General features: G+C 35.9%; 1 long non-coding RNA gene across 1 annotated transcript; it reads right to left on the bottom strand.

The window, feature by feature from the left end:
• Nucleotides 1-8,847: 8,847 nt before the first annotated feature.
• On the bottom strand, nt 8,848-20,141 carry LOC145990158 (uncharacterized). The gene is made up of 3 exons (XR_014441934.1): nt 19,998-20,141; nt 12,662-12,754; nt 8,848-8,917 (listed from the first exon to the last, which is right to left on the bottom strand). It is a non-coding gene; the product is annotated as an uncharacterized LOC145990158 (long non-coding RNA).
• Between the last annotated feature and the right edge of the window lie 868 nt (nt 20,142-21,009).

The following is a 21,009-nucleotide window of genomic DNA, read 5'->3' as shown; positions in this document are numbered from 1 at the left end:
AAAAACGTCTTCCTTCAAACCGCTCCTACAATGAAGTGTTGTGGCAGCAATACCCTATCCGTTTCGTATGTTTCAAAACTAAATGCATGCCACATGAAGAAAATATTTTATTTAAACATAATTTCTGCTTTTAAATGTATTTTCTCAAGGAATTATGCCATCAATTTGTGGAATTAACGAATATTTACAAAGAGCGGCTTCCTTCAGACCACTTCAGCAACAAACTGTTGTGGCAGCAATACATTCAAACCTCTCCTGCAACGAAGTGTTGTGGCAGCAATACATTCAAACCTCTCCTGCAACAAAGTGTTGTGGCAGCAATACATTCAAACCTCTCCTGCAACGAAGTGTTGTGGCAGCAATACATATCCGTTTCGTATCATTCCCACTAAATGCTTGCCACGTGTGGAAAAATATTCATTTTAAACTTTATTTCTACATATTTTCAAGGAGTTCTGCCACTATTTTGTGAAATAATGGTTAAATTTTAAAGAGCGTCTCCCATCAACCCAGAGTGTTGTGGCAGCAATGCATACTCGTTTCTTATCTTTTCCACAACATACATGCCATATGTTTTGAAATATCTGGTTTAAATTTCATATCTACACTCTTCAATGATTTCCGTCATTTCTTTTATTTTTCTATGTCGGATAAAATTTAATTTAAAAACGTCTCCCTTCAACCCGCTCCTACAATGAAGTGTTGTGGCAGCATTACCCTATCCGTTTCGTATCTTTCAAAACTAAATGCATGCCACATGAAGAATATATTTTATTTAAACGTAATTTCTGCTTTTAAATGTATTTTCTCAAGGAATTATGCCATCAATTTGTGGAATTAACGAATATTTACAAAGAGCGGCTTCCTTCAGACCACTTCAGCAACAAACTGTTGTGGCAGCAATACATTCAAACCTCTCCTGCAACAAAGTGTTGTGGCAGCAATACATTCAAACCTCTCCTGCAACGAAGTGTTGTGGCAGCAATACATATCCGTTTCGTATCATTCCCACTAAATGCTTGCCACGTGTGGAAAAATATTCATTTTAAACTTTATTTCTACATATTTTCAAGGAGTTCTGCCATTATTTTGTGAAATAATGGTTAATTTTTAAAGAGCGTCTCCCTTCAACCCAGAGTGTTGTGGCAGCAATGCATACTCGTTTCTTATATTTTCCACGACATACATGCCATATGTTTTGAAATATCTGGTTTAAATTTCATATCTACACTCTTTAATGATTTCCGTCATTTCTTTTTTTTTTTATCAGATAAAATTTAATTTTTAAAACGTCTCCCTTCAACTCGCTCCTACAACGAAGTGTTGTGGCAGCATTACCCTATCCGTTTCGATTCTTTCAAAACTAAATGCATGCCACATGAAGAATATATTTTATTTAAACGTAATTTCTGCTTTTAAATGTATTTTCTCAAGGAATTATGCCATCAATTTGTGGAATTAACGAATATTTACAAAGAGCGGCTTCCTTCAGACCACTTCAGCAACAAACTGTTGTGGCAGCAATGCATTCAAACCTCTCCTGCAACGAAGTGTTGTGGCAGCAATACATTCAAACCTCTCCTGCAACAAAGTGTTGTGGCAGCAATACATTCAAACCTCTCCTGCAACGAAGTGTTGTGGCAGCAATACATATCCGTTTCGTATCATTCCCACTAAATGCTTGCCACGTGTGGAAAAATATTCATTTTAAACTTTATTTCTACATATTTTCAAGGAGTTCTGCCATTATTTTGTGAAATAATGGTTAATTTTTAAAGAGCGTCTCCCTTCAACCCAGAGTGTTGTGGCAGCAATGCATACTCGTTTCTTATATTTTCCACGACATACATGCCATATGTTTTGAAATATCTGGTTTAAATTTCATATCTACACTCTTTAATGATTTCCGTCATTTCTTTTTTTTTTTATCAGATAAAATTTAATTTTTAAAACGTCTCCCTTCAACCCGCTCCTACAACGAAGTGTTGTGGCAGCATTACCCTATCCGTTTCGATTCTTTCAAAACTAAATGCATGCCACATGAAGAATATATTTTATTTAAACGTAATTTCTGCTTTTAAATGTATTTTCTCAAGGAATTATGCCATCAATTTGTGGAATTAACGAATATTTACAAAGAGCGGCTTCCTTCAGACCACTTCAGCAACAAACTGTTGTGGCAGCAATGCATTCAAACCTCTCCTGCAACGAAGTGTTGTGGCAGCAATACATTCAAACCTCTCCTGCAAAGAAGTGTTGTGGCAGCAATACATACCCGTTTCGTATCATTCCCACTAAATGCTTGCCACATGTGGAGAAATATTTCATTTTAAACTTTATTTCTACATATTTTCAAGGAGTTCTGCCATTATTTTGTGAAATAATGGTTAATTTTTAAAGAGCGTCTCCCTTCAACCCAGAGTGTTGTGGCAGCAATGCATACTCATTTCTTATATTTTCCACGACATACATGCCATATGTTTTGAAATATCTGGTTTAAATTTCATATCTACACTCTTTAATGATTTCCGCCATTTCTTTTTTTTTTGTCAGATAAAATTTAATTTTTAAAACGTCTCCCTTCAACCCGCTCCTACAATGAAGTGTTGTGGCAGCATTACCCTATCCGTTTCGTATCTTTCAAAACTAAATGCATGCCACATGAAGAATATATTTTATTTAAACGTAATTTCTGCTTTTAAATGTATTTTCTCAAGGAATTATGCCATCAATTTGTGGAATTAACGAATATTTAAATATAGCGGCATCCTTCGGACCACTTCAGCAACAAACTGTTGTGGCATCAATACATTCAAACCTCTCCTGCAACGAAGTGCTGTGGCAGCAATACATATCCGTTTCATATCTTTCCCACTAAATGTATGCCATGTGTGGACAAATAATTTATTTAAACTTTATTTCTACATTTTTTAAGGAATTCTGATATTATTTTGTGACAGAATCGTATAAATTCTTATAAAGCATCTGCCTTCAACCGGAGTGTTGTGGCAGCAATATATAATTGTTTCTTGTCTTTCCCACAACATATGCCATATGGTCTGAAATATCTCGTCTAAACATAATTTCTATTCCTCTTAAGCATTTTCTCAAGTAATTAATCCATCTTGTTGTGGAAAATTACAGTGGCGTCTGTCTCGTGGCCTCAAATTTGGCCAGGGCATATTTTTTTTAATGAATTTAAAATATAATGACAATTCACATGAATTACAAAAAAAAGGTATTTTTTTCTTCTAGACTAGAAAACTGGACTTGCTCGTTTGAAAGAATGTAAAATGTAATGACAAATTACATGAATTACAAGAAAAACGGGTATTTATCTTCTTCTAAACTACAAACTGGACTTATTTTTTTGAAGAATTTAAAATATAATGACAATTCACATGATTACAAAAGAAACAGGGGTATTGTTGTGAAACATACCTTTCTATGAACGTTGACTTCTGTTCTTCTGCTCAGCAAATTTTGTTATTACTTTTTCGTTGAAGCCTTCTTTGTTTGAAATGTATTCTATCTCTATTGTAAGCAAGTGCCAAGGCATTTGGTCTGTCTTGTCCCATTGCATTTCTTAAGCAGGTTTTAATACGCTTCAATGTGCTGAAACATCGTTCAGATTCAGCTGTTGCCACTGGAGTTATTAAAACTATGTTTGTCATTTTTACTGTTTCTGAAAAGGTACCCTCTAAATAATTTTAAATAAAAAAGGAATGCAATCTACTGATAAGAGTTTATGTTTTTCAACTCTTCACTACAATAAAGAACACGAAGTTCCCTCTTTAGTTTTCCCCTCTTCTATGAAGGGATAATAAATCTGGGAAGATGCCTCTGTTTAAAGATTGTTCTCTTTCATTATGTCCTCGTAGAGCAAGTTCATGTCGACCACAGAATTTTAAGCAATCGATAATTCTATTTAATATATGCCTATTTTTCCGGACAAATTCATTGTGTCTTGTAATTGACAGCCTATGTCCTTCATCAATTTGTGTTCGAACATCAACCCTGCCAAACTCACTCAAACATAGCGAATGAAAGCCACCAAAACACTACAGAACAACACGCAAGATCGAACGCGACGCAACAGAGCTAGCCCTGAATCAGCACTCAAATCCATTGCACTCTTCCCTCCTCTCTGCTAGCATGTGACCTTCACTGTAGCATAGGTGGGTGTAGGCCACACCTTCCTTTGCGACGTGCCACGGAAAACGATAATTGACATCAATGCCGCTAGGAGCGCTGTCGTATCCACTGCAACAGACGATGACTTTTTAGGGTAAAAATTACCTTGTAAAAGACTGTGTGATAGTTATGCGTTATGGTGATTGATAATTATGTGAATACGTCCGTTTTTCTTTAGGGGCCAAGCCCCGGAAAATTAGATAATTTTTAAAGAGCATATTTTTTCAAACCACTCCAGCAACAAACTGTTGTGGCAGCAATACATATCCGTTTCTTAGCTTTTCTACTAAATGCATGTCACATGGGCAGAAATATGTTATTTAAACTTCATTTCTACATCTCCTAAGGGATTCCTCAAGGAATTCCATAACTATTTTGTGTCATAATGGTAAATTTTATAAAGCTCCTTCCTTCAACCCAAAGTGTTGTGGCTGCAGGTGCATATATCTAGCATATTTTGTATTGCTTCTTGACACTGTTAGCTAGTCGTGAAACTAAAGTCAATACTCAGGGCAAGATTTGAAGCAAAAAACTGTAACAACCGCCATATTAGCCAATATAGTTCCCTCTTCATGAACTCTTCATTCATGAAGTTAATGTAGTGCGCATATTCAGTCATGAAATATTTTACTTATCACTGTCAATTCTTAATCCGTGTGAACAGGTACTAAAATTTTGGACATGTTAATTTAATTTGGACTGATGTGTGCAAGTACTGTCGGATTAAAAATTATAGATACTCAAGTTTCGACTCCAATTAAAAATTATTCAGTAGACCTACATAAAAATGAGTTACATCAAAATTTAGCTTATTCAATTCTGTTAATATATGGTAACCACATTTTTTTTTTCAAGTATGCCTTACATTCTTAATCGTCGTGAGAACAAATAAAGTGCATTTTTTTGTTTTGCAAACCATTCATTTAATCGTGATGAAATTTTAGTACGGTGTAGGCAGAAAGGTTTTAAACAAAATTCTTAATTATCAGATTTCCAAAGTTTGTAAAAATAATGTTCTTATCAATTTTGCGAAACAACTTTTTCTTAGTATTGGGTGGTTGTACAAATACAATATTGATCTTGTTTGAAGTTGTTAACACCTGTTTTTAAAATCCATTATCATTGTCAATTGACACTGCGAAACTGATTTTATACAGTTTTTATTCATTAAATTAGGCACACACAGGAGATGTACTACATAGATTTTTGAGCGAAAGATGCATGCTTGACCAGGACTCAAACCTGGGTCTCTGGCATACTGTGCCATTGCTCTACAACTGAGCTACCAAGCCAGCCTGGCATCGCCTGAGTTATCGCTGTTGCTGTTTTGCCTGTGTACAGTGTTTCAAAGGCAACAGATCCCATTGCAGTAGCTCTTGCAAAGACGAATACACACAGGTAAAACAGCAAAAAATCAGGTGATGCCAGGCCGGTAGAGCAATTGCATGGTATGCCGGAGACAGGGTTCTTTGAGTCCTGCCTTTTTTACTGAAAAATCTACGTAATTTTTATTCAAGATGTAGTCACGGACACTGCCGGCTTGTAACGATTCCATTGAAAGTCTATGTATTCATTACAAGCCAGCAGTATCCGTGACTGTACACGTAACATTGTAATACCGCTCACAGTGACCCCCGCAGTTTTAACAACCCAATCTATAATGGCACCAAGGCAGCCAAACACAAACATAGAACTTCTTGTGGACATACCTAGGTAGCACATGAAATGTAAACTCCGTTAAATTATCCAGTTACACCCCCTCTCACTTAATCTTGATGAATGTACAGAACCACTAAGGTTTCTTGGCAATTATATTCTTATATGACAGAAAATTTAATGATGTTTATAATTGAACTTTTGTAAGAGGTGCGCATCATTCTTTTCACTTTAACATAAATTATAATCTACTGTGCTGTCATTCATTGTTAATAATGTGCAGTAAACTTGTGCATGAAACAGTATGTAATTGAGATATTTGTTGAAAATGTGTGCATTTGTCACTATTTAAAAAAATATTAATTAAGTACTTACATACATGACTGAAGTGTGCCACTTGTCAAGTTACACAAACAAGCTCCTGTGACCAAGTATTTCCCTGCAGAGACCTTCACAAAGATTAGCCTTTGTCAGAAAAGTAACAGGAGTGATTTTTTTTTCAAACTATGATACTGAAAGGTGCACAATGGATGTTATTTAGTCACCTTATAGGTGTTGTGAATATAAATGAGCTTGGAAGTGGCTCTGCATTTACAATGCCTTTGATGAGTTTGGCTTTAATGACTTCAAATTCCATATTTGTATATAAGAATTGGTGTTGCTTGTATAAAAATATCAACACAATGTCTCTGTAAAATTCATGATATTACATTTTGATTTGATCAAGTTAAGAGAGTTTCTCTGCTCACAAGTATAACTTTTTAAAAATTGATTGATATGTTGTTTTAAGTCCACTTTATGCACAGTAAGGCTAATCGGGACTGGACCTACAGTTTAAAGTGGAATCCGAACCACTTGTGCCTCCACCGGGTATCGAACCCGGGACCCCTAACTTTTTAAAAATAAAAGCTGATTAGTATTCATCAAGATATTCCATCAATCCAAAAGATGGCTGTGTCATCATACATGCTGAGAAGCATGTATTGCTTCTGAAACCTCCAGAAATGCTCGCAGTTGAGTATAGATATCAGAAGGGATTACTTTGACAGGACCAAAGGATCATTAGTTGGAGAGTTCATTATATGTATAATTACTTTATAAAATCAGTCCTGGAACTTTTATGGAAAAGGGTATATGTTCCATAAGAAATCACTGCTTGTCAAATGAATGGAATTATTGCACACCTTACTGAGCAGCTTTATTTTAACATACATTTTAGAAATGGTGACAAAAAATTACTATTATCCCATCATATAGTATATCAAGGATAAATTGTGATAGTGTGTGAATTAATGTGAACAATTTGCAAAACAAGCATTGCAATTGTAGCTCAATTTTAATTATATCATAATCGGTTTCAGCTGGTACATATGCAGCATGCAGCTTACAAACTCCATAACAACCATGCTTTCATGTCACACTTGTTGCACACTTTCGCCGCTCAGTCACTAATATTCAATCAAGTTACTGCACAAATATAACAATAAGCAGAGTTACCCTTGCACCTTGTGTGTCATGAACACACATAGTTGGATGCAGAAGAGTTATATGCTGGTCACATTTAGACCCCAAAATACACATTTATTTGAATTTGGATGAACCACAGAGCTACTTCATGCAGCAACAAGGCTGGAAAAATACAGACTTTAGATCACTGTTCCTTGGACTCCTCTTTGGCAGCCAGACACCCTAACTGGACCACTATGGCTCGATTTGAGAATAAATGCATGGGAAATACTGAGGCAACACATTTGTTGCAGAATAGACACTTGATAAAGATTTTCATAGCATCTTACTATGTCCTGCACTTTTTGAATTTCATTTGTGAAAAAAAATTGTGGAATTTCAATTTTTCCACATTTTGTCTCCTTTCACTTTTGTCCCCTGAAAAATGTAAAATCTAGATTCCACCGAACATACAAAATGTTTGAAGAGCCACAGTGATGAATAACTTAAGAAGAAACATTTGAATGATAAGAAATCCAATGTTCATTACCAAAATTCAAAGTCGTGTATTACAATGACAGCATTGAAAATGCTAAAAATTCTAGTTGTGTAAAAATGAAGTAGTTTTCAAATTCATAAAAGGTATTAGAGAAGTTCTGAGGTATCTCCAAAGAACAGTCTTTCCAAGCAATACATCTAACATTTTTCTATTTCTAATAAGAGAAATTCATAATTTATGGGCATTGCAACCATATTTTGGACTATTGGTAATACCAATGCCCTACGATTTGTTTCACATTGAATGAGAAAGAATTGATGATGTCAGTCTTTCCCGCGCGTTCCTCACCCTGGCATCAATTACAAAGGGATCTAAGTGGTTCATTAGATCCAGTAGTTGACAACTAATTTAAAATTCCATGTCATTCACATGAAAAATCAGCTTCAATTCTTTGCCCAATACACAGCCCTTGTATTCAGAAATCTGATTAGTCCAGAAACATGTATATTGCAACACACTGTAGATTACAACACCACTTATATCTTAACCACAAAATGATTCCCCGAGCTCTGATAACCACTTTTAGATTACATATTTATTTACTCATTCATTTGTGAGAAACTGTAATGGCAAGCAAATGAGACGATACAATATTGAATGGAATTATTTCAACAACTTACTTTCATGCTGTATGACAGTATTTTCTTCTTAAAAACAAGTTTGTTTCAAACATACAGTAGGTGCTATAGGTTTCATCTCTCAAAGTATGTGAATATGAATATCAATTGAATAAGGTTTATAAATAAACAATATTAATAAGATTAACACTACCACCAAGTTTGTGGAACACAAAGGTGTCTCTTAGGAGAAGATACCTGAGTACCTCATGTGTACATTTCCTTAGGGATTCCAGGTCTGCACTTATACATGTCATTCTGCTCTTAAGAACAATCAAATAAATCCTTCAAATCAAGAAATATTAACATTTATTACATTTTTTTAAAAAAATACTACAAGCAATTTTAAAACATGATAAAAATGTATTCCTCTTTCAAAGATATCTTTGTCGAGTTGTACCAGGAGTATGGTTTGGTGCGAGTGCAATTCTTCATGAATCCAATACTGAAATAAAAAGTTAAAAAACTTTAAAATCCAAACCACATAAATACATTACATGTAATTTTTCTTAGAACACGTCACCTTATGGCATGTACAGTCACTGACACTTCTGGGTTATAACAATTACATTAACTTTCAATGGAATCTTTACAACCCAGAAGTGTCCATGACTGTACAAACACTTGAAGGTTCTATACAGTCTATTATCTATTCAATGAATCAGTATGTACAAATAATTTTGTTGACCTTAGATTCAGAGCTTGAGTTACTTGTCTTTAGAGTGAAATATACAGCAGAGGGAAAGAAACAATACAGGAGGTATGGTGAAATCAAGAACAGCATATGTTTGCGATTGCCGTAACTGCTTCATCATACTGATACTGTACGAATGCAGTAGACGTTATTTCTTGTGAATCCTTATATTTGACGAATACACATGATTGTATACACACAATAACAAATACAACTAAATTGTGTTCGCGCAACACACATGCACGTCTTAGTTGAATGTTTGACTGCAGCCGAATGAGTGTCTTGAGGCAGTGTTGCCAATTGTACATGCTGCTTCACTGGCATGCTGCAAGTCCCACTAAAACCTGAACATAAAAACGCAATATCATCATCATGGCAAGAAATACACTAAAATGAAAGTAATACTTTTGGTTGATTGATTGATTTAGTTTATTTTACTTCGTGTTTTGTGCCTCTTGGCTAATTTGCGAAGAGGTGGATGAGTGATGAAATGGATATTCACAAACAACCAAGCCCGAGCGGGATTCGAACCCGGGACCCTTGGCGTCGCAGCTAACCACTCGGCCACAGGGTCCAGCAGTAATACTTTTGGTAATACTTATGCACAATAATAAAAACATATCTAGTAGAGCAGGCATGTTTCCTTGTCTGGGTGATTATTACAATGCAAAAATGTAATATAACAATATACATTGATTAAATGTAAGCTTAATGGATATGGATTGAATATAAAAATAAAAATTCCATTTAAATCTTTGTCTACAACAACAGAAAGGGATTAGCTTCTACAAATGTTGAGAACACACAAACTGAGTCTCATTTAATTTTATACAAAAAAAGAATCTAAATGGCCTGCCATTACTTTGCCCATCCTCACATAAAACTGCATATTACTTGATAAGTGCCATCAACAAATGAAATATCAGAGCACTTTTGACATATTTTTCACACATCAAAGGTGGATGACATTGGTTGGAAATTGCCATCACACCATGCTTTGAGATCTTTTACAAATTCTTCAAAAGACCCAAATTCGGCTTGTAGATCTTTACTTTAAACTGCCTGCTACAAAGAAACATGTCAGAGAGTTCTTTCATTATTTTTAATATCCTTGCAGGTAGCTGCTTTAACAGAGAATTTAGAGCCATATAGAAATACAGCTTGCAGCAAATATGGAAGGAAGACATCAATTTCATTAAACATAAAGACTTCCAGAAATAACAGAAGGAAGCAAGAAATGTTACACAGAAAAGGAAGACAGGCTAAAGAAACACAAGAAAAACCAAATGCTGCATATAGCCACAGGAATAATTGACCAAACAACACTGCTAATAACAGATCTTCACCTTTGTTAATCCTATATATGGGATACATATATGAAGAGATGAAATCCAATTCTTGAGATATGCGGAGGCAGCTAAGGCTTTGAAACACTAACTTAGTCATAAAATTTATTGTGTGAGGGTTAACTGGGGAGTAATAGAATTCAGTATCATTTGTGTCGAATGAATCATTGGAATAGTTCAAACAGGTAATGAGGGCACCTAGAGAAGCTATATTCATCTGCTTTGCACTAGAAAATATGAGAACAAATTAGGTACATCATTTTATCTCAGGGCTCAAGGATTTCAATGAACAGCAAATTATTTACAATGAAAATGATTCATACGAGTTTCTCAGTATTGCTGTCTTTGTCGTGCAATGCATTTATTCTAGTTGTAGCAACATTTGCACATGAACTTTGTTTTGTTAGAAGTGACCACAAATCGTTTCATGATAGCCAGAGGAACATTTAACTCCAAAAATTAATTTTTAGGTTTTGTTTAATTGATCTCCTCTGAAAAGATCTATTTGGAGTGAGATCAACACCTCCATCTCTTCCACTTATCAGTAGTCATGTATCTACAATTTACTAATTTGACATTGAATACCAATGCGACACAAACTTCTCACGTCTCATGATTGCTATGTAATCTATGGAATGTATGCATACTACACAATCTGTCAAAAACTATCTTAAGTAATTTTTCACATGAGTATGACTAATAGAGCTGAGCCAATACCACTTTGAACAGATATCCGCATCCAAACAAAAGTTCTTGGGTTACCAGCTAGGTTAAGCTGATGTTGGCTTCCAACGTTTCAAGCGTATACATTGCTCTCATCATTAGGGAATATAGAAATGGAGGCCAGTGTAGGGTAATCCAAGAACACTTGTTTGAATCACGTCACCAGGAAAGCTACAATTCCTAGATATCCACATCGATGCCAAAGCTCTTACTGATTCCCAAGATACCAATGCTTTAAAATTGTAGCAATTAAAGGCTGTTCAAAATGTTGATCAATATTAGTGGGTTAGTTCTCCACTCCAATTACAAGCACCAGTTTATCAGAGTTTTGTCTAAAATTATTGAAGAATTACATCAGGCTTTCAAGTAATCACAGTTTTCACACAGATTATTGGTGAAGTATAAAGTTCATAATTTAAATAATTTTCAAGATAATTAGATAATGCCATAAGTGTTACATGGCATTCTTGCAGAAAACCATGCAAGACCAAATGTTGGAAAAGTATCGGCCAGTATTAGTGAATAAAATACTTTATGATACCGATACATTAGCATTGGGATTGGCTCAGCCCTACTTATTACTTACTTGTTTAGATTGGTGACACTGGTAAAAAGGTAGGCTCCATCCGGAAATCCTCCACCCTCGAATTCTACCACATTTCAAATCTTTTTGTCCAAAATGTAGTTTCTTAAGAAAGGGTGTTTTTAACTAGCGCGGAAGGAAATTTTTCGAGATCTACGTGCTACGAAACTTGCATTTTTTTAATATTAAAATTCCTTACATACATAACGTCATTATGGTTTTTCAGGGCTTCCATGGATTCAGTCACATTTCTTTTTCTTCCTATGACTGACTTGTGGAATGGTATAATTTGCGATATTTAATTTTTTGGTACCTTGAGTGAATTGTCGAAAAATAGTGTTGGGCAGGTTCTAACATGCCTTTAAAGGGATGCTATAGAAAAAGGTGGGGCTGCGGAAGTAGTAGGGGGTGGTAGGTTGATTAGCCCAGGGTCGGAGCCTGGAATCTGTGGCCAATTTTTATGGTTTAGGCCTGAAAAAGCGACTGTTATATATCTATCGGTACGGGTGCGGGTGGCTGCTACGAAACTGACATGGCCGCAAGTAGACTTCCAGCTTGCAACTTTAAACGGCTTTATACTCATAAATATTTGTTTCCACGCTACAGAATTTTCTTTTCAACAATATGCAACACACAATCTTGCTAAAAATATTTCACTACCGAAATCGAGGGTGCAGGATTTCCGGATGGACCCAAAAGGTATATATGGAGTAAAATATGGAATACTGTTGACTTTTGGTCACACATGCAACTAGTATGGAAGTTGTGCAAAGTGATCTGAATACGAAGAGCAGAAAATTCAATAAAATATATAAAATTCAAACTATGAATGTTGAGACTTACCATATGAGTTTATTCTTGACACACGGTAATGTTCTGTGAAGATGGAAATACCATATTCCAACTTAAAGTTGTCTACTGCATGTGGGAGAACACCTGTAAATTATGAAATTTGCATAAGCATTGTTGACATAGATTTATTCGAGTGGTAAGACAAACACATTTGTATGACAATTTTCATCCATCTTGGCAAGCTTTGTGTGTAATAAACGAAAGATGAAAATTTAACAATCATGGCAAAAATTATTCCTACATACAAATTATATGCTGGATTACACACTAACAGCATTTTATGAAGAAAAACTCATAATGCAGAAAATTGTAAAATTCTGGAAAATATTAAGTAATTTATTGTTTTATTGGGATTTAGAAAAATTTCTTCACATGACATAATTTGCAATAGCAACTACATACATCTCATTGCACAATAAAAAAAAATCCTCATTTCTATAAAGTAGAACCTTGTACTTACAGCCATTGTATATTCACAAACTGACAATGGTTCATACAGTGTCTAGAAGAATAAATACTCAAAGCAAATTTTACATAATTGAAAAAGATAAGTACATTAGTTTATACAAAATTTATTTTCCGAACTGCATGGCACAGTGGTAGCATCGTCGCTTTGTAATCAAAGGGAGGCACATAGTGGTTCGGATCCCACTTTAAACTGTAGGTCAAGTCCCGATTAGCCTTACTGTACTTAAAGTGGACTTAAAACACCAAATCAATCAATCAAACTGTCATATAAGGCAACAGATCACTATTTCAAAGCATTTACCTGAATCAGTTAATTGTTATACCATTGCTTCTTACAAGTAGAATAGATATGGGACAAAATAAAATTTGAAGGAACATAGAAACAAGCAATCAAAGCTTTAACTAATTTTTCTCTCAACAATAACAACCAAGACAAACTCCCCTTCAGTGAGACTGACAAATCCTCCATGAGACAGTTTTGAATTATATTAATGATTAATTAAAAGTTTAGTAGAAATTATTGAAGTTGCACACACAATTCACAGAAAATAATGCTGAACATTTCTATATTGAGCACCCAGCTGTGTTTAAATTCACTTATTTCCTCCTCCCAGAAATTTTACTCATGGGCGAGTCGAGGCCTACACTTTCTGTATAGCTAGTTTAGTCTTGCAGTTGTTATCATAGCTACAGAATTGAGCGAAGCAAATTGTCTGTTAGGCAGATAAAAACTCAAGTGTACAATACTGTACAGAAAAAAAACTTTCATTATGAAGCTGTGGGAAAACTGTGCTAACGGAAAATTAAAAATAAAACCTAAGAAAAAAAGACAAACATAATGAAATAGTGTGAGAGTGGTTTGTCTCTGCCAGAGGGAAAAAAATCACCACATACTGGGTCCCATGTTACAGTAATATGCTAAAAATGCCACTCAAAAAATGGGTAAGACTGAATTCAAAGCATGTAATGGATGGTTGGACATGTTTTGCAAAAATAGACCATTATTGAACAGCATTAATTTGCCTTACAGCAGAATGATTTGGATATGCTTAGTGTGGTTTCTCAGGCTAAAAGCATTTGCGGAAAGTCAAGCAGCCAAGAATCTAAAATGTGTGCAGAAAATCCTGTTTCGCTACTGGTAAAAAAAATTGTTGTGTGCTATTCAGTGCAATGTTAGCATTTGCGAATAAATACTGTATGGGAATATAGCACTTATTTAAGGTAAGACTGCAGAATATGGGCTGCTTAGGAGGAACACGGTTCATAATTTTTTGGTAACGTTTTGTAGTTAGTAATTGGGAAAAGGAAGTTTTAAGGTGCGGAAATTTTTTTTTTTTTAAAAAAAACAACAGAAAAACGTGTCCAGGTTGGGTGGTATTGAAATCGTGGTACTGCAACGAAGGAAAAGGCATATTCCTGCACAAATCTAATGAAAGCAAAAAATGCCTATGTTGTTAGGTAGATAGGTTTAGTTCTCTTAGCCTAAATAATAATTATACCTGCCGCAAAATTAGTTTGGTATTGAGAGCTGAAGGAACACGCGTCACGGTGTTGCCATATCATGCGGTACGGTACGGTACGCAGGGCAGCCGTCTGACGCTGTGTCGAGGAAAACGTGTTATGAAAAGGAACAATGATGAAATGTGTTATTGTTTTTCGAGGAAAACGAAATAACAATGATGACAACAATGATGAATGTGTTATTGTTTTCTCTCTTCATTTCCATCTCCCTTACAACATGAACGAATTAACGAAACGAGCATTGTTTACAGGTTACCTTTTCAATCCATTCTGTATATAGTACACTTTCAATAATCATTTCTTTCCGAAGTCCCCGTTAAAGTCTGCCCGTCTTTCAATTATACCGCAACTGAGTTGGTGGGGCGTCTGACTTTCACGTGTGAGATCCGCGGTGGTTTGTGGAACTTTCTCAAATATCCCGAGCGGCTCCGGGGTCGACTCAGCCCAAGTGAGTACCTGGGGCAAACATGCGGTAAAGGCGGTTGGTGAACCACATCACCTCCATAATATGGCCTAGGTCGAGGTCGAGAATGTGTGGAGCTTTACCTCCACATCCCCATATGCCTACATACTTTACTTTATTTTGCGTCCATTATTTTTTTTTTGTATGAGAATCCCAGATATTTTATGACTGTCCTTAAAGATGTTTCCCCACCTTGAAAAAATGCCGAATCTTTCAACGAAACTCACAGTTTCCCAACAGTGGGATAATCTTTCCTCCTATAATAAGAGTTGCTGAAAGGTATCTAAATTTGTCACGCGTTTATTGATATTCCTCTTCTTTCCTGGGGTTTCCAATTTTGAAGCCTCGCATTTATTTATTTCTACCTCATTATATTTTTCTTTCCCTATGGTAACAATAGTGTTCTTAGACAGGCCGAAAGCAGCAGCAGTCCTGTCCAGAACTTTATTTACAGAAATGATTGGACCCCCATTGTTTTTCTCTTGCTCAAATTATTTGCGCTCAGAACAAACCATCTCCCGCGTTTGTCCTTTGAGAAGAATTCCTTTTTCTTTTAGTACATGGCCTCTTTGGTACATTGTCATCTCGAGTATTGCCTCCTGTGCTTGACGTTCTTCACACAAGCTCACGACACACTCAAGAACACAGAAAATTATGTACAAAAAATAACAACTAAAACAACACGCTATATACAACAAAGAATGCTCTAAATTCAATAAACACAAAACAACGGACCGGTTAAAATATCACAGCAACGCAACAAACAAACAACACGTCCTCTCCCAACAACATGAAATCTGATCGCAGGAAGAATCGCCCGACAAGCGGCAACACCGAGATAAACGTTTTCTGTTGCTAGGTAACCAGGGCTTGGGTGAAGCACTGGGAAGATTTTGATTGGCTCGCATGCCAGCAACCCACCCTCCCGCAGTGCCGTAGACCCGATTTCAACACGTGCTTCCCAAGCGTCAATACCAAACTAATTTTGCGGCAGGTATAGTCATTGTATTTATGCTAATGAAACCTAACCTAACAGGCCTAACCTAACCTTGTATGCATTCCTCGAAGAAATAATGAAAGAAACTGTGCGTAAGCAATATGGACACGAACGAATGGAGATATGCATTGCTTTTAGTAGCAGGAAAAACATTTTTCATTGTATTTATGCTATTGGAACCCAACCTAACAGGCCTAACCTAACCTTGTAAGCATTCCTCGTCTGAAATAATGAAAGAAACTGTGCGTCTGTGGGTGGAATCCGGAGCGACAAATCAACTCGAATGCCGTGAAACGAAAGGTCTCACTTATCGCACAACACTTGAGCGTGTAAACAATATAGACGTGAACAAATGGAGAAATGCATTGATTTCAGTAGCAGGAAAAACATTTTTTATGTGCAATAATATAATATAATAGTAATCGTAAAAGGAACACCGGAAAATGGAAGTAGAAGGTACGTACTTTCAGGGGATATAAATTTTGTTCGTCTATTTAGAGGAAAAAAGCAGCCCATGTTCTGCAGTGAGACCCTTATTTAATGTAATCTCAGTTTTTATATATAAGTATACTGGTCCCTTCTGATTCAATTTAAGGTGTGTTCCACTGTATTTTCAATAAGTAAGGCTTAAGGTAGGCAAACACAAAGAATAGTTTCACCACTATATTTTCATGAAACATCAACACATACGAAGTCCAAATATGCATGGAATTGTAACTGTCATCAAGCTGAACCCACAATATGAAATAAACAAGTTAAAAATTACAAACCCCATGAAATCAAATTAATTTGCTAACATAAAATATCTAATAACATAAAACTATTATATCTCATGGTAAAAATCATGCCTAAAAATAAAATCTGATAGTGTTTGAGGGTCTTGAGAGGTTTATTAGGTCCAGTTGATTTGCTATATTTTACTTCACTTCTTGTGTCACTTGTGAAGATGGGGATGACTGATGATTTGATGAATGGACACTGATAAACATTCATGCCCAGGCCAGGATTCGAACCCCGGACCCCTGGCATCGTAGTGTGATGTGCTAATCACTCAGCCATGGGAGCCGGCCCTTTAGATCCAGTGGTTGACAACTAGTTTAAATTGTTCTATTTGTCAACAATCCTAGACATAATCGAACTATTACCACAGAGAAATTAAATTTATAAATTTAATTTCTCTGTGCCATTACTCTTCATTATTATACCAAGATTTGAAAGGTGCATATCAATTACAGCAAAATAAATATATTTTTCAGGTGTTTTTGGTATTTTCACCAGGTGGTAAAAGCTAGCTTTTGACCTATTTTCACCAGACTTTAAGCTGCATGTGTATGATCTGCAACCTGGCCTAGCCTAATGCACATATGTGTGTATTCTTTAGTTGTTGATGTGTGTGAAGTTTACGGCAGTGTGTATTTACTTTTCGTGCAGGAGACAAGTACTTTTGGTAACAGTAGTATAAGCCGGAGACACATTAAACTCGGTTGTTTTCAAATAAAAATCATTGCTACTTACCTCATATGCATAGCGGAAAATTTTTCAAGCTGGCGATAACTTTTTCCCATGAAAAACACGTTACTTTTAACATTATAATCATTTATTGGTCGTTGCTAATTCGGCGGGCAAATCTTGACTCACGTTGTCAATCATCAGCTGATATGCAGTATCGTCAGCTGATGTGCAGTGTTTCCAAACTTATAAACCGATAAATGCCGCACAAACTATTCACAAAAGGTTTTTAAGCAAAAATTGAGGCTAAACTGTACTTTACGTCCTTATCTGCATGGTGATTGCTTCTTCGCGTTCGCGGTGCGCCGATAAATGCCACACAAACTATTCACAAAAGGTTTTTAAGTGAAAATCAAGGCTAAACTCTACTTTACGTCCTTATCTGCATGGTGATTGCTTCTTTGCGCTCGCGGTGCGAGATGGTGGTGCGGCACCTGGCATCTCTTCGGGTAAGTACCTTTTTCTTTTTACACTTTCTATTCACGATAGCCCCACTATCCATTCACGGGGTCGAGGTATGCCTACGAGGTTAGGTTAGGTTCCATTAGCACTCATTTCACCCCTAAATATGTGCTTCATTATCTAAAATATTCCTTAGTATGTTCAATTACGCATATCCGGACAACATCGTTTTTTCTCGATTTACTCTTTCAGGAAATTTTTCCTACCTTTGGGATTTACGTTGTTCAATTCCTTATAAAATAAGCTTTCCAACGATATATGACACGTATTCCTTAGGAAAAGGACGTAAACTAGAGTGTTACCTTAAATTGGAACAAAAAACCCGCTCACACGTCATCTTGTAAAACTACCGCGTGGTTGCTACACTGTGAGGGGGTTACATAACCGAATGTACGGAACATTTGATTCACGTAGTCGACGGTAATGGCGGCACGAGCTATCGCACAACGGAGATGAATGATTGACGAAAAATACCTTATTTACAAGCAAAATACGTAGCACGATTCTAAAAAACAATATCTCCGGCTTCAGAAAGTCCTCAAGAACACAATTCTGTAAGTACTTTCTCATCTTTTCTCCTGTAAATTTTAAGAAATCCGTCTCCGACTTATACTACTGTTACCGTACTTTTTTCTGCATGCCATGGAGTTGGAAAACTACCGCAAGGTGTTCGCATGTGGACTGGTGCTGCTACTATGTCACATGACATAAGTATGAAAGGGTATGATGTTCTTAATGCTTTCATTGCTAGGTTAGGCAGGTTAGGTTTATGGCTATTAGCATTAAAATTATTTCGGTAAATACTTCTGGTAACACTTTACTATACCGGAGACGGATTTCTTCAAATTTACAGGAGAAAGTACTTACGCAAATCATTTTCTGTAGTGTTGTTGATGTTCGGGAATGTAGTTTTGATCCATTTTAATGCGAATGCATGTGGTTTTCTACGAAAATCTATTTCCCATGCGCTATTGCTGCTAACGTACTATTCTGCATTCCGGAACACTTATTTAGGTGAAATAATGTAATTTGTAACGAAAATAATGTATATTTCTTACATTTATGAGTACTTACTGTTCTTGTTTATTTCCACACACAACATGGCGATAGCTTACCCTTGATTGTTCGTTGTGCCAGTGTTTTGTCGATTTGGAGTGTGCATGCAGTGTTGCAAGCTCCTTTACCGAAAAATACCTACTTTCGGGCCGGATTTCAAAGTATGCTCAAATAAAAAAAAAAATACAAAATTATTTTAAAAAAACCTCGGGAACAAACCATTGACGTTATGTTAGGTTAGGTAAGGCAAGCATAGTTTAATTTTTTATAAAAAAATTGAAAGCACTTTAGGAATTTTAAATTAACTTTTTTACTTACTTACGGGGACGAGGTATGCCTACTAGGTTAGGTTAGGCCTGTTAGGTAAGGTTCCATTAGCACTCCTTTCGTTCAATTTAGCATATACGGAAAACATCGGCTTGTAGCAGCAGCAATATCGCGTATTGTGCTCTCGAGCAGAAAGCAAATGACGGCAGCAGCAACAGCGCGTCGGAAATAGATTTTCGTAGAAAACCACATGCATTCGCATTAAAATGGATCAAAACTACATTCCCGAACATCAACAACGCTACAGAAAATGAATTCCGTAAGTACTTTCTCCTGTAAATTTGAAGGAATCCGTCTCAGGTATAGTAAAGTGTTACCAAAATATAATTAGCCTTCGAAAACGTGTGAGTGAATAAGTCAAACAGATTAGGATAGATGGAATAGTATATCCGCACTGCAATGTACACTAGAAAATAAAACGTTGATATTATACAAAAATAATAATAGTATTACTCACTTATATTCGAGGACCTGCAAAGTAAATAAAACTTTGATATAATGCAAAAAAGAATAGTAGTACTCACTTATATTTTAGGTCCAGCAAGTATTTTATGTTATTTTTTCCTGAACGATCGTTGATTCTTCGTGTAAATTCCTCTTCTCTAATCAACGTGGAGCTCCAATTCCGAAAAAAAGACTTCTTTCTTGTTGCTTATTACCGGCTTTTACCTCAAACAAATTCTTCTTCTTCTTTTTCTGACCCTATCAACTGGTAGTCGATTTTAGTCATCTTCCTGAGTTTTTTTTTTATTTTTTTTATTTTTTTTTTATGTATTTAGTTCGCTATTCACTTATATTTCACAAGAATGAAAAAAAAAACATCTATTGATATTTATTTATACTGTTTGTTAGATCGTCAAATTACATCTTCTTGCATATCCATAAAGAAGCCATATGGTGGGAGGAGTAGGGTCCGTGAGCAGGGCAGTAAGAGATGTAGGGAATGGAATTCTATTTCGACGTAAACCACTATATAATTTATCTCGTTCTCTGTCGAAATTGGGACATTGTAAAAAGAGATGTGTAGCATCTTGATTATCTTCTCCACATGCGCAGGCTTGTTTTGTTGTAATATGTAGTCGTGATAAATGATCATTAGTGCGAACATGACCTGTACGTAGACGTATTATAAAAGTAATAACTGATCTTGGAAAATTATATGGGTAGTACCAAGGTTTGTTTTGTGAATGTTCTGCAAACCATTTATATGTGTTGCCCGTGGATTGAAATTGTTCTATACACCACTGTTTCCATTTTTCTTGAAGTTTATATTTAACTCTTGGAAGAAGGTCCGTGTATGGAAGTCTCGCAAGTGAGGTAGTTTCCGATGATCGAGCGGCTTTGGCATATGTGTCCACACGTTCATTTCCCGTGTTTACTTGGTGAGCCTTTACGTAACTAAACTGGACGTTGATATTTCTTCCATTAGCATACTGAGTTTGTTGGATTATAAGTATGATGAATAAAGGATGTTTACAAATCTGAGGATATGAGGAACTCAGCGCCATTAATACGCTTAAAGCATCTGTTATGATG

The sequence above is a fragment of the Lepisma saccharinum genome, chromosome 7 (assembly GCF_977018435.1).
Source record: "Lepisma saccharinum chromosome 7, izLepSacc3.1, whole genome shotgun sequence".
Taxonomy (NCBI): domain Eukaryota; kingdom Metazoa; phylum Arthropoda; class Insecta; order Zygentoma; family Lepismatidae; genus Lepisma; species Lepisma saccharinum.
Note: the sequence above shows the minus strand (reverse complement) of the source record. Positions and strands in the feature narration are given on the sequence as shown.